At 37.5% G+C, this 14,253-nt stretch overlaps 1 non-coding gene across 1 annotated transcript; it reads left to right on the forward strand.

Annotated features, from left to right (window-relative positions):
- Positions 1 to 2,277: 2,277 nt before the first annotated feature.
- On the forward strand, positions 2,278 to 2,384 carry LOC141722285 (small nucleolar RNA R71). Its single transcript, XR_012575304.1, has one exon. It is a non-coding gene; the product is annotated as a small nucleolar RNA R71 (small nucleolar RNA).
- The last annotated feature ends 11,869 nt before the right edge of the window (positions 2,385 to 14,253 follow it).

Here is a 14,253-nt window from a genome sequence, read left to right on the forward strand (position 1 = left end):
ATGCATACTCTCCATCCTGTAACTGTTCGAGTCGGGATGAGCTCATTCTTTTCATTTGCGACCACAGTGATACCTCCCTTCTTAGGAACACATTGTACAGGGCTCACCCACGAGCTGTCAGAAATAGGATAAATGATGCCTGCATCTAGCCATTTCAGAATTTCTTTCTTTACCACCTCCTTCATGATTGGGTTCAGTCTTCGCTGCTATTTCACAGTTGGCTTACTACCTTCCTCTAACAGAATTTTATGCATACAATATGAGGGACTTATCCCCTTGATGTCTGCTATAGTCCATCCTATAGCCGATTTGAATTCTCTCAAAATCTTTAAGAGCTTGTCTTCCTCACTACCTGAAAGGTCAGCTGAAATAATAACAGGTAACGTAGATGAATCACCTAAAAAGGCATACCTCAAGTGTTCAGGTAATGGCTTGAGCTCTAAGGTAGGCGCTTCCTCTATTGATGGTTTGAGCTTCCCTTCAGCGTTCTTGAGGTCAGAAGTACCAAGAGATTCAAATGGTATATCTAGCTTTCGCTTCCAGGGAGAAGCGTTCAGATATTGTAATTGCTCGTTGCTATCTTCATCATCACTATCAAATTCCCCCACTAAGGCCTTTTCCAATGTATCAGACATTAGCATGTGATCAGGTTCCGAAGTAACCGCAGAATCAATCACATCCACTTTTAAGCACTCCTCATCTTCTGTAGGGAATTTCATTGCCTTGAATACGTTGAAGGTCACATCCTGATCTTGAACCCGCATAGTAAGTTCTCCTTTTTGCACATCTATCAAGGTACGGCCAGTCGCCAAGAAAGGCCTCCCCAAGATTATGGGAATCTTTTTATCTTCCTCAAAATCCAGAATAACAAAATCAGCAGGAAATAAGAGCTTATCCACCTTGACGAGCACATCCTCAACTATGCCCCTTGGGTAAGTAATGGAACGGTCCGCCAATTGTAGCGACATGTATGTGGGTTTTGGATCAGGTAGGTCCAGCTTTTTAAAGATCGACAACGGCATCAGATTAATGCTTGCTCCCAAATCACAAAGGCACTTGTCAAAAGTTAGATTGCCAATGGTGCAAGGAATGGTGAAGCTTCTTGGATCTTTCAGTTTTGGTGGTAACTTTTGTTGCAGAACTGCGCTGCATTCTTCCGTGAGAGCAACGATTTCAAGGTCATCCAGTTTCACCTTCCTTGAAAGAATAGTCTTCATAAACTTCGCATAACTAGGCATTTGTTCCAGAGCCTCAGCGAAAGGTATATTGATGTGAAGTTTCTTGAACACCTCCAGAAACTTCCCGAACTGTCTATCCAGCTTTTGTTGCTGCAATCTTTTAGGAAAAGGTGGTGGAGGATAGAGCTGTTTCTCTCCTGTATTAGCCTCAGGCAGAGTGTGCTCAACAGTAGTCTTCCTTGGTTCCGCCGCTTTCTCCCTTTGCTTAGATTCTTCATCTCGAACTTCAGCTTCGACTTCTTTTGCCTTTTCAGCATCAGCTACTTTTCCAGACCTTAAGGTAATAGCCTTGACTTGCTCTTTAGCTTCCTTCCTGCCTGGTACTTCCGTGTCACTGGGAAGAGTGCCAGGTTGACGATTGAGCACTGCATTGGCTAATTGACCGATTTGATTTTCCAAGGTCTTGATAGAAACCGCCTGACTCTTGCACAACAGCTTAAGTTCCTCAAAATCAGCACTAGTAGGTACAGCTGCACTTCCCTGTTGAGGATATGATTGTCTTGTAGCATACTGCTGTGGTTGCTGGAATCCAGGTGGGTTAAACTGTTTACTCACTCCTTGCTGATATGGTGGCGGAATAGCATTCTGATTATTTCCCCAGCTGAAATTTGGATGATTTCTGTTGTTAGGATGATAGGTCGCTGGCACAGGCTGCTGTTGTCGCTGATAATTATTCACATACTGAACAGATTCGCTGACAAGAGAACACTGATCCGTAGCATGAGAACCTGCACAAAGCTCACAAACCATAGCTATTTGATTAACTCCATACGTAGCCAAAGAATCAACCTTCATTGATAGCGCTTGGAGCTGGGCTGCAATAGCGGTGGCTGCATCAACTTCCAGAATACCTGCTACCTTGCCTGATGTCATCCTCTGAGTTGGGTTTTGATGCTCATTTGCAGCCATCGTCTCAATAAGATTGTACGCCTCAGTATAGCTTTTAGCCCATAAGGCGCCTCCAGCTGCTGCATCGAGCATGGGCCGAGATTGAGCCCCCAAACCATTATAAAAACCAGTGATTACCATCCAATCCGGCATTCCATGATGTGGACATTTTCTCAACATTTCCTTGTAGCGTTCCCAAGCCTCGCACATAGATTCTGTAGGTTGCTGCGCAAACTGAGTAAGAGCACTCCTCATAGCAGCAGTCTTTGCCATTGGATAAAACTTCACCAGAAACTTTTGCGCAAGATCTTGCCATGTAGTGATTGACCCAGCTGGTTCAGAATGTAACCAGTCTTTAGCCTTATCCCTCAGTGAGAATGGGAAAAGTCTCAACTTGATAGCCTCATCAGTCACGCCATTATACTTAAAAGTGCTGTAGATCTCGACAAAATTCCTTATGTGCATGTTGGGGTCTTCAGTTGCCGCTCCTCCAAAAGAAACAGAATTCTGCACCATCTGAATAGTGCCCGGCTTGATTTCAAAGGTGTTAGCTTGAATAGCCGGATGAAGAATGCTTGACTGAATATCATCAATTTTAGGCCGAGAAAAATCCATAAGAGCTGGATCAGCTTGAACAATACGATCTCCCATATTTACTGGTTCTTTCTGCTCAGTTCCTGAATCTGAATCCTCAAAATCTAACTTCTCCGGTGTATCAAGAACTTCGTCTTTTCCTTCAGCTGTATCTAAGGTCCTCTTGCGAGCACGAGAACGAGTTTGCATAAACGCTTGCTAAAGTACCTGAAACACAACCGAAAAGAGTAATTAACTACTACGTCCTAATCACTGAGTCCTAATGACCAATGATGGTAAGTACATAAACTAAACAAATACGCCGAGTCCCCGGCAGCGGCGCCAAAAACTTGTTAAGGCGAAATCACGCACTAATATTCACGCAAGTATACGCGTTCGCAACTAATATAGAATACTTTCTAGTTCGTTCCCTCAGAGACTCAGACTAATTTATTGTCTAATTTAACTCACTCACCAATGTATGATTACTTCTCAATGTTAAGATAATAACACTTAAAATTATTGATTAAATATTAACTATAATTAACTACTTAATTAACTACTTAACTAACACTTCAATTTATCAATAATAAAACACTCATAAGATCACAACTTCATTATTACTTCCTTCTATAGCCATTGTTATTACCTTTAGCATGTGACAGTGATGATATTAATTGAATAACACAAAACTGATAAAAGCCAACTTTCATTGTACTAATACCATTCTACCAAACATCCACAATTAAGATAGAAGTTGAATAGTCATCAATTATGTTGAGTTCCTATATGTCTACAGAAATTGACAACACAACGATTTAAGCACAAGTTATTCCTTTTGATTACATAGGGCAAATAAAACTGTTAGAGTTACCCACTAATCATGCACAACGTACATGAACCTATGCTAGCATGGCAAGTTCTAAATCTCAAGATCCACCGTCGCTTCACAAGAGATTAACACCCTATCTTATATGTTCGCGACGCACATAAGACGAATACGCACAACCAATACTAGATATCATGCAATCATCACACACTAAAGTATTAAACAATTAACTAAAGAATTCCATAGTAAATCCATTGCAACCCCATTATCACGATTAGCCCATAATAGAACTTATCGCCATCATGGGTTCATATGAAATCATGATAACCGAACACAAGAAAATAACAACTAAACTAATTATATTAAAACAGAGTACGTTACAAGAGTAAATAAGTCAAAGCAAGAAAACTAGCATCCAACGTTACAACGAAACAAGAATCACAAGAATATATGCTTCCTCTTCGTTGCTGTGTGCTAAATCGGTCTTCTTCCTTATCTCCTTCGCTTCTTGCAAAACACAATCTAAAACATAATCCCCTCTTAATTCTCTGTGAAAAACGTCTCAAATCTACTTATATAATAGTCCCATAAAACTCAGATTACATAGAAGTTGGAAGCCAAACAGAAGTAGAAGTCTAAAACAATATATTATTTTCCCCGACCCTGCGCGGCCCGCTCAGCATTTCTGCGCGGGCGCACAAGGCTGCTGCGCGGCCGCTCAGCATTGCTGCGCGGGCGCGCAGGACCCTACTGGAAAATTTCCAGGTTTGCTCCGTTTCTTCGCCGTAATCTGCCCGTTCTTTTCCTCTCGCAATGGTGAACACATGCCAAGGCTTATTCTTGATGATTCCTCCTCCGAAATGCAACTAATACCCTGAAATGCATAAACACTAGAAAAACGCATCAAATACACAAAATACTTGATTTCAAGACACCAATTTAAGCCATTTTAAGACGTTCTAAGTGGTATAAAATGCCACTTATCAATGACCCAGAAACGTAAAGCTCGTTCTCCCTTTCCCCAAGTAGAAACTTGTTGATACGGCTCCACTAAGAAGTCGTATCTAGTTGGAAAGGAAAACTCACCGATATTTCCCAGGCGATGCCTGTTAATGGATTAACTTGTTCCCAGAATTTTACTCCCCGAGTGTTGGGTAAGTAATCAAAAACTCTTTGGTCAACACAGCAACCTTGTTGCGAATTTAAAACACACCACAGAGCCGGATCCCTCAGGTTTTGAACGAGTATTTAAATCCCCTTCGAAAGGAAGATCTTAAATATAAAAATGGATTTTGGGATCCGCCCTAACTTTTAAAAATCATTTTGAAGACTCGAAAACATTTTTAAGAATGTTTGGAGTAATGCTGATTTAATGTAATAAATCAGTCCCGATATATTAGAGAATATCCGAATATTATTAATTAAATAATATTCCCACAAGGATGATCTTTTTAAATATAATCGAAGTAGAAGTTTTAAAACTTATACTTGAAATGAATATTAAATAACCAAAGATATACTTATACGAAAGTACTATCTTTATTTGTATAATCAAAAGTAAGTTTGATTATCGACACATTATTCTTTAATAAAATAAAGAATATTAATTAGTAAATAATCGGAGTCATAAGTCCTCGAATGAATATTTAAATAATATTCATTAAATAGAATAAACGGAGTCATAAGTCCTCAAATGAATATTCAAATAATATTCATTAAAAAAAATAAAGTTATCGAATAAACCTTATTCGATTAATAGTTTTGAAAACTATATCTATATATATATATAAACATATATATATATAATATACTCGAGAACATCGACTCCCGGTTTTAGAAAATATTCACCTTTGGGTCCCCTATACTAAGGGTATACGCAACTACTGTTTATCTCTAGCATAGGTATTATGCAACTATAAGCATTGAAATCAACAGATAGATAACCAGATTATGAAACAGACATGCATATATATACCATATCAGCATGCTTCAATATATCGCAAAATTTGCTAAATAACCAACATGCATCTATCACAAGATAATTCATATACATATATACATCACAACAACAGTATAACGGGTAGAATACTTGCCTGAGCGACTGGGGGTGATAAATGGCTTGGGACGAGTCTGGTAACCTATAAACAACATATAAGTTGGAATTAAACCAAAGTCGCTTATGAATCTATACTTTAACCAATTAGACCCTAACGTTCGCTTTTGCGCTTAACGATTCACTTAAGTCGCTCGAGTACCCTCGGCTCCACCATTTTTAATAAATTAACCATTAAGGCTTTTAAGGCGATTCTTTTGCGAGTACCCTACCAACTGCCTAATCCACTTTCCATAACTGTTTTATACCCCAATTAGTCATTTAAGGGCCTTAACCAATGTTTCAAAGTAAGGCGAGGGGTAATGGTTCGTTCGCGAAACGCCGTTACTTAAAACGGTCGTTTCTCCTAAACCGTTGATCGGATTCAAACGAACCATATATCAAAACGAAGCTTGTAACATGAGCTATCTAATCATGGCAATGGTCAAAACCTAACAGTGAGTTCACGGGTCCTGATGTTAAGAACAAAACGGTCTAAAGTAAATCGGACATTACGACGGCTATGTTTACGCGATTACCAATTTTTATCCTACTCCAAATCAACCACCAATCAACCACAATTCAACCATACAACCAAAATCCATACATACAATGCTAAAACAGCCCCAACAACTCAATATTTCCAATTTACACTACTTCCCAATCATGAACTAAAAGCTTACATAAGTTCTTTAACTAATCAATAAGATTTACAACTCCAAACACATCACAAAACCAACACATCTCGAAATACACAATAATCAAGCTTCTCATGAACTATCCTACTCATAATAAGCTCTTAATATTCAATAACAATGCTAGGTTAAGAGATTATACCTTCCTTGGTGAGTAAGAGTAACTAAGGATCTTGGAATCACCCTTGAAAGTCCTTACCAAAGCTTAATCTAAACGAAAACTCAAGAACAAAATTTTAAGTTCTTGAAAAATACTATTCACCCTCTTCTTCCATGAATTTTAGGAAGAGATTGTGAAGGAATTTGAAGCTTAAACTTATAGGATAGCTATATCTATGCATAAGAAACCTTAGATAATTACCTCACTAATTAATGAAGCTTGGAACTTGGATCTGGGTTTTTTTCTTCTTGAAAATGGAAAAGGGCCGAGAGCTTCTCTTGGAAAAATGAAGTCAAGATGTTTTTTTGTGTTTGTGATTTGTTTTTCTTGGTTGCTAGGTTTTTTTTTGTTTAATTACCCTTTTAACCATGTAAAATTGTGTGGTTAATAATCAACCACACTTCTTTCCTTTTTGGTCATGCTTAGGTCATCAATCTTATGTCATCTTCCCATGCTTGTCCTCTTCTTATTGGTTTGATGACATCATCCTCACTAACCTCTCTGATTAGCTTCTAATTACTTGGCTAATGACCGCTGATCTGTTATACGGTTCGCTTAACTTTCGTTTTCGTTTATCATTTGAGGGATCATACCCGGGATCTTATTACTTGGGTTTCCTTAACCTTTCTCAATACATTATATTCCTTTTATGATCCTCTCTTATAATCCTTGAATTTAAATCCTTTTTATCCTGTTACCTTATACTCAATTCTTTCAGTATCTGGTGGATTTTCGGTAAAAAATCAAAGTGTTCGAATTTGGATTCTAACGATCTTTACATACACTTATATCCATATAAAGTACTAATAAGATCTCAGAATAACAATAGAAGAACCCCTACATAGTGTTGCATGAAAAGTTTTCTAATTCAGCAATATCAACAAAAATACTATTCATAAGGGTTACAAAAAGTTCAAAATTTTGGGGTTATTACAGGCCCTCACTAGGACTTGCTTAGCCCTAGTTACAGGGAGTGTCAGAGGAGTTTTTCCAGCCATAGTTCATAGGAATTGAGTTAGAACCATGTGTCATAAGTTAGTGAAAATTAGGACACTTTTCTGTCCAGAAAACAGGGGAACATTGGATTTTAAGCTTAGGCCCAAGCTAGGCCCTTGAGACACACCAAGTTTTGGAGTTGTCTTATGATCAGAAGAATCTAGTGTAAAAGTTTGGTAGGTAAACTTGAAGTGTAAGGCCTTTAGTTTTACTCAATTATACTCAAAAACCCATTGGTGTCATCCTGAAATTACTATAATGAGCAGAATCACTTAACCTTTAGTTTTAGGGAACTTATGAGTGAGGCCTAGGTTGACCATCTTAGTTGTAAGATAGTATGAGGTCAGTAGAGTGTAAGGCCTAAGTCAGGGCCCATAAGAAATTGATGGTTTAGAAAAGGCACTTCGAGTTATGAGGTCGATATTAAGAGTTTTGGCTAGTTTAGCATAACTAAGTGGCGTGAGCAAGTGGAGTGAGATCATCGAAGCTTAGTGATGCAATATAGTGTGTGGATATATTTTTATGAACTTGAATGTGTTATGTGAGCATATGTGGCTATGTGAACTATTATGCTTATAAGGTAATTGTAAGCGTGTATGTGTATATAGGCCTAAGTGCCAATGTGCGTAATTTCGGTTTATAATTAGGTTGAGTTAGTGAGTATATATTATAATGAGGTTATTATTATTTTGTGTAGGCTCTAGAGATGAGGGTAAGCTTGCCATTAAAGTCGAGTGAAGATCCAGTTGCTCCAACCTGCCAGTCAAGTCAAGCCTTTCTCAAGGCAAGTGTTTCAACCTACTTTTTTGTTTACACTGCAAGTGTGTGATAACCCAGTTCTTATATATGATGCGAGTATTCTAATTCACCTTGATATATATGATCCAAGTGGTTCCAAATCTATCTTTTGTATTATATGCAAGTGCCATGAACCCTCAAGTATTTATTATAAGTAGTTTAACTTTACTTGAAGATTTCTATGCAAGTAAATCAAAAGTCATACCATGCTAGTATACCAAAGTAATTGTGATATTGAACCCTGTGTAAGTTATACTTAGTAACCTTATCTTGATACCTAGAAGTTAGTTATTCCTTAAAGTTGTTCATGATTGCTTGATAACCCTATCATTACCCCTAAAATATGATACCCTGTTATATTTTGAACTGATGTTCACCTTCTTTATATTTTAATACCTATGTCTTATCTGGAACCATTACCATGAACCTAGTTTGACTTAGTTCATTTATACTATCCAACAACCTTGTGAAACCTCATTGTCAGATTCCTTGTGAATGGAAACTTTGCGATTCCATTTGATAAGGCATCAGTCTAGTTGATCATGGCTTTAAAGTTGATCTAGAACCCTTGATAAAGATGTTCATTGTTTAATAGATTAACCGTCACTTGGCATCAGTTTTTAAAATAAAAAGTTAAAAATTTGGATTTTCAGTCCCAAGGGTGACAAATATTTTCTTTAAATAAGTGGATCTGGACTGAGACGCAAAACCTTTCCGCTCTTAATTTGTAGGCTTAAAGGTTTTCTAGGGATCGCATTAATGTTCTAGAACCCAGCGGGGTTCGGGATAATTCACGGCTGATCACCGGCTATAATCCGTAGCGTCATAAAATGGTTTTTTGATAAAGAAATGGTTTTGAATTGTTTTATTACAAGAAAAGATGCCATCACCCTGAAAGTTTATCTCTTGATACTATATTGTTGAATCTTTCATTTTCATTGTTATTCTTTCATTCTTGTTTATGTATATTATAGCGCTTGTTGAGCATTTGGCTCACTACTTTCTTTCACCCTGATATTATAGCTAGCAAATATGGTTAGATTCAAGCAGACAGCGCGTAAGACTTATGAGGCCGATTCGTATGTTCGAGCTCAGGTAGAATAAGTGATCGTTTTGTGTGAGGACTCGATATTAAAAATTAGGTTTTAATAGTTAATAGTATTGGGTTGTTCCAAACCCTAAACTGTAAGATCTTGGATTCGGATGTATTTATTTCCTTTTGTTAACTATTGTAATAATTTGTATAATATCTTTTGTTAAAGTTGGGGTGTGACAAAGAGGGTCATGGTTATGTATTATTATGACTTTGGTTGTATTATATTTTTGTTTATTATTGTTCATGACATCGACTCTTGACCGCGGGGTTGAGGCCATCAAAGGTTGGTATCAGTGCTAAAGGTTTAAGTTTCTAATTTAGGTTAGGAGTAGAGTTAAAAAGCTTTAGAATGTTTTTATATAAAGGCTTAAGTCAAGCAACTCATATAGAGGAGCGAGTTTAAGAGTCTAATCGATGGTTTCGAAGGCGATGACCCTCGCATCTAATGATATTTTGATAGAAGTGCCCTAACATTTTATTGTGTCTTCCCTATATATATTATTGGAAGCGTCTAAAAGAGATTTCTAGTTCTCCCTCCCAAGAGGTTGAGTCTGATCGTGAGAGTTCATATGCCAAGCAGACCCTATGTTATAATTACGGAGGCACCAGCGCCACCCCCACCTGTTACTTATTCCATGCCTAGTCATTTCGTTGGACCATGTGCAACCTCTGTGGGTTCATAGGTCAGTATCTGTAATCCGTGACTTTCCACCTGGTTGTGGACCTAGGGCTACTTACCCTAGACCTGCAGCTCCACTTGTTCCTGCTTCAGGCACTTCCTCCCCCATTCCTTATCATGTACACCGGGCAGTTAACAGGACATTGATCAGGGAGCAGAGTCATGAGTTAGCTGTGCATTTAGACCATGTGCCTATCAGTCCTTTTCAGGGAGTAGATGTACCCTCCTTGGACATTCAAGCTAGGGTGAGAGCCCTTACGCAGTCAGCCATTGATAGAGCTAAATTTATTGAGCCTTTTATTAGTCGGAGGCCAGGGCGATGCAGTACCAGGATTTGGTAGATTGGTTGGTGTTCGAGCTCGGTGTGATTGAAGGTAGTGGCTAGGTAGTTATTTTCAGAGTTGGTAGTTGTCAGAACTCGGGCGTGTGTGTCCTTTAGAGTTCTATAGTATAGTTTCAGTTAGTATTTATGATATTAGTCGGTGGTTGCTATGACAGCCAAGTCTTGTTGTGTATGTGGATTAGTACTCTTGTTGTATCTTGAACCCTTACATACAAATTAAGGTTTCTTAAGTTACATTTTGTTTCCGGGAATGTTAGTATATTGCCTAATAAGTTGCTTGTTTTCCCGTAAGAAGGTCAAAACTCAAAGTAAGTAAACCCAAGGTTGCTCTAATTTTATTATAACCCAGATTTTTCTCTCCACTCACTAACTCTCTATTTCAACACCATTTTTTCCTTAGTAAATTTATCGGTTGATTGAGGCAGACAATGCATATGATTTGACTATTTTTCTTTATGACAAAAGATCAGGTGGGATGCCACCTAATTATGTGTTTTAAACTATATAGTACTAAGACTGGCCATCTTATTTACTTATATGGTTGCTCTCAGTCATATCTACATATTCTTCCCCTTTCTTTTCTTTATAATTGAATCATTGATTTCAAAATTCCATCTGATATTCCATGGAAATGAATTTGATCAATAACCTCTGTAGTTAGACAGTCCTAGGTTAAAGAAAGTGAACAAAAGTTGACTTTCAGGGGAAAAGGAAGTTAGAAGAGAAAAGTATGAATTATGGAGAAGGTCTGTCACACCCCCAACTTAAACAGCAAAATAAATATAGCTATTACATCTTTTTAATGAATAATACACAACCAAAATCCAAGATCTTACAGTTTAGGGTTTGGAACAGCCCAACACTACCAACTATTACATCTGATTACAAATACCGAGTCCTCACACAACTATTATTACTTATTCTACCTGAGCTCGAACATAAGCATCAGCATCACAGGTCTTACGGGCAGTCTGCTTGAATCTAACCATAGCTGCTAGCTGTAATATAAGGGTAAAGCAAGAAGTGAGCCAAATGCTCAACAAGTGCTAACAGTACGACACAAAACATAACTGGAGATATACTTTTAAGAATGATAATGGAAAGACATAACCAAAGGTAACGAGAGACAAAAACTATGTGAGATGGCATCATTTTGCTTGCATCAAAACAATTTTAAAATCATGTCTTAATCAAAATCATTTTATAACACTACGGATTACAGCCGGTGATCAGCCGCGAAGTAATCCCGAACCTCGCTGGGTTCTAAAACATTATTGGGAATCCCTAGGCAACTTTTAAGCCTAATATAAGTGTGGAAAGGACTCGCGTCTCAGTCCAGATCCACTATTCAAGAAAACATTTATCCCCCTTTGGGACTAAAAACCCACATTTTAATCATTTTAAAAACTGATGCCGATTGATGACAAAATCTCTTTTGACTGTAAACATTTTTATCAAGGGATTATAGATCAACTCGAAACACAGGAAACAAGGTACTGAATATCAGAGCCATGATTCACAAAACTATTCTCTATTCAAGTAATTGAATGGTTTTCATATATCAAAGATTGGACAAGAGGATGTAGTGAGGCTAATGGATAATATGAAGGGTAATGCCAATTTGGGCTCAAAGCAATGGTTTCTCATCAAGGTTCAAGTGCTGGATCATCAAGAAGGTAAGCTTCATGAATACTAAGGGTGTTAAGGTATGAAGAATGATCTTTAACTCAGGACATATCAGAATTGTCAAGCTTTAGGACAAGAAAGAGGGTATCAATCAATGAGGAATCAAGCTGGTAAGTATCTGACTATCAGAATTCAAAGTAAGCTTCTATAGGGGTTCAAGTATCAGGATGAGATATTAATACTTAGGAAACATCAACATGTTAATCAAGATGATCCATCAAGTAATGTATCAATTCTTTATTTTATCATGGCATTAAACTATCATGAAAGACTTTTGAACTACTTGCAATACGTACTCGAGGGTTCATGGCATCTCTATGTAACTCAAAGATAAACAAAAGATACGCTTGATTTAAATATATCAAATGACTCAGGATAATTGCATCAATATATAAGAACTATTTGTAGTAAATACGAAGGTCAAGTTGAATCACTTGCCTTGAGATAGGCTGGTCTGGTCTGACTGGTAGGAGCAACAACTGGAGCTTCACTCGACTTTTATGGCAAGTTTTCCCTCGTCTCGAGATCCTACATAAATAATAATAATCCTCATTATAATATATTCTCACCAACCTAACCTATTTACAACTTGAAATTAAACACGGATGGCACTTAGGCCTATATGCACTTAATTTATATTCACTTTTAAATTATAATTGCACACACATAGCCACATATTCACATATCATATATTAACACCAAATAACACCATATATACCATAATGCATCACTAGGCTTGGATGATCTCGATTCACAACTTAAGTTTCTTGGTCGCTAAACTAGACAAGGTCTTCTAATTTCAGCTTCCTAACTCGATGTGCCTTTCCTAAATTATCCAAAACCTATTGACCCTCACTTGTGCCTTTTGCTCTACTGACCTTATACTATCTTACAACCATGGTGGTCGACCTAATACTCACTTCTAAGTATTCTAAAACTATGTGATAAGTGATAGTGCTCACTGGTGCAAATTTCAGAATGACAACTATGGTTTCTTGAGTACATTAGACACTCTTAATCTACAATTTTTTCTTCAAAACTTTTACACAAGACTCTCCTGACCTAAGGGCATCTCACAAACTTGATGTGGCTTAAGGGCCTGGCTTGGGCCTTCTTGGTCCTAAGCTAAAAGTCCACGGTTCCCCTGTTTTTCTGGGCAGAAAATGCCCTGACTTGAATTAACTTGTGACACATGGTTCTAGCTCATATCCTATGAACTATGGTTGGAAAAACTTCTCTGACATACCCTCTAACTAAGGCCCAATTGGTCCTAATGAGGGCCTACCCATGACATGGTCAAATCTCCCTATTTCTAAGTTGCAACAAAACTGTCCCCTGCTGGACAGATTTTGTGATTCTACTTGTGCACCTAACCAAATGACATGCAAACCTCCAACCAACTCCTAAAACCTATTATATACTCCCAATACTAACTTCTGGTAGCTTGGGCCTCAAAGTGCACACCAATGACATGGTCAAAACTCACTCTAAACCTCAGGGTGCTATACTGATTTTTCTACAGAAACTATAACTCTCATTTTCCAAGGTTTTGACTTGACAAACCCAACTAACAACAACTAAATACTTAAACCAAGACTTATACATGGTATTCTACTGAACTAATTCCCTTTTTCTCAAAATAACCTTGGTGAGATCATCCTTACCTAAGGTACAATTATGGCAAAACAAAAGAGACTACACTTCACAAATCACAAATCTTCATGCTTTTGAAACAACAAGATATATATTTTTATAAAAGATAACCACGAATTATTACCATGCAACAAGAAGCATAAATCAATATTAACACATTATTCCTACTGAAATTAAGGCTCACTAACAAAATCTTTCCAAATGATCAAAATCTTACAACATTCTAAGAGAAATCCACATGCATGCATGCCTTCGGGTTTTTTAAACCAAAACAACACATTTTCTACATATGTTCTATCATAATATTGACATGCAAGCCTAGCATAAGGTATACCTAGATGATCACTTAGTATGCAAAGAGTTTTATCAAGACTTCACTAAGATTTTCATGTTATCATCACAAAAACACACAAAGTGGAACATGACAACCAAAACACCATCCATTCGGCTCCTATCAAGTCATGGCCGAATGGATTAGGGTGAAAACAACAATTGCATGAGTGTAGCATACTCATGTCTAGCCATTC

This window comes from Apium graveolens, chromosome 4, assembly GCF_009905375.1.
Source record: "Apium graveolens cultivar Ventura chromosome 4, ASM990537v1, whole genome shotgun sequence".
Lineage (NCBI taxonomy): Eukaryota > Viridiplantae > Streptophyta > Magnoliopsida > Apiales > Apiaceae > Apium > Apium graveolens.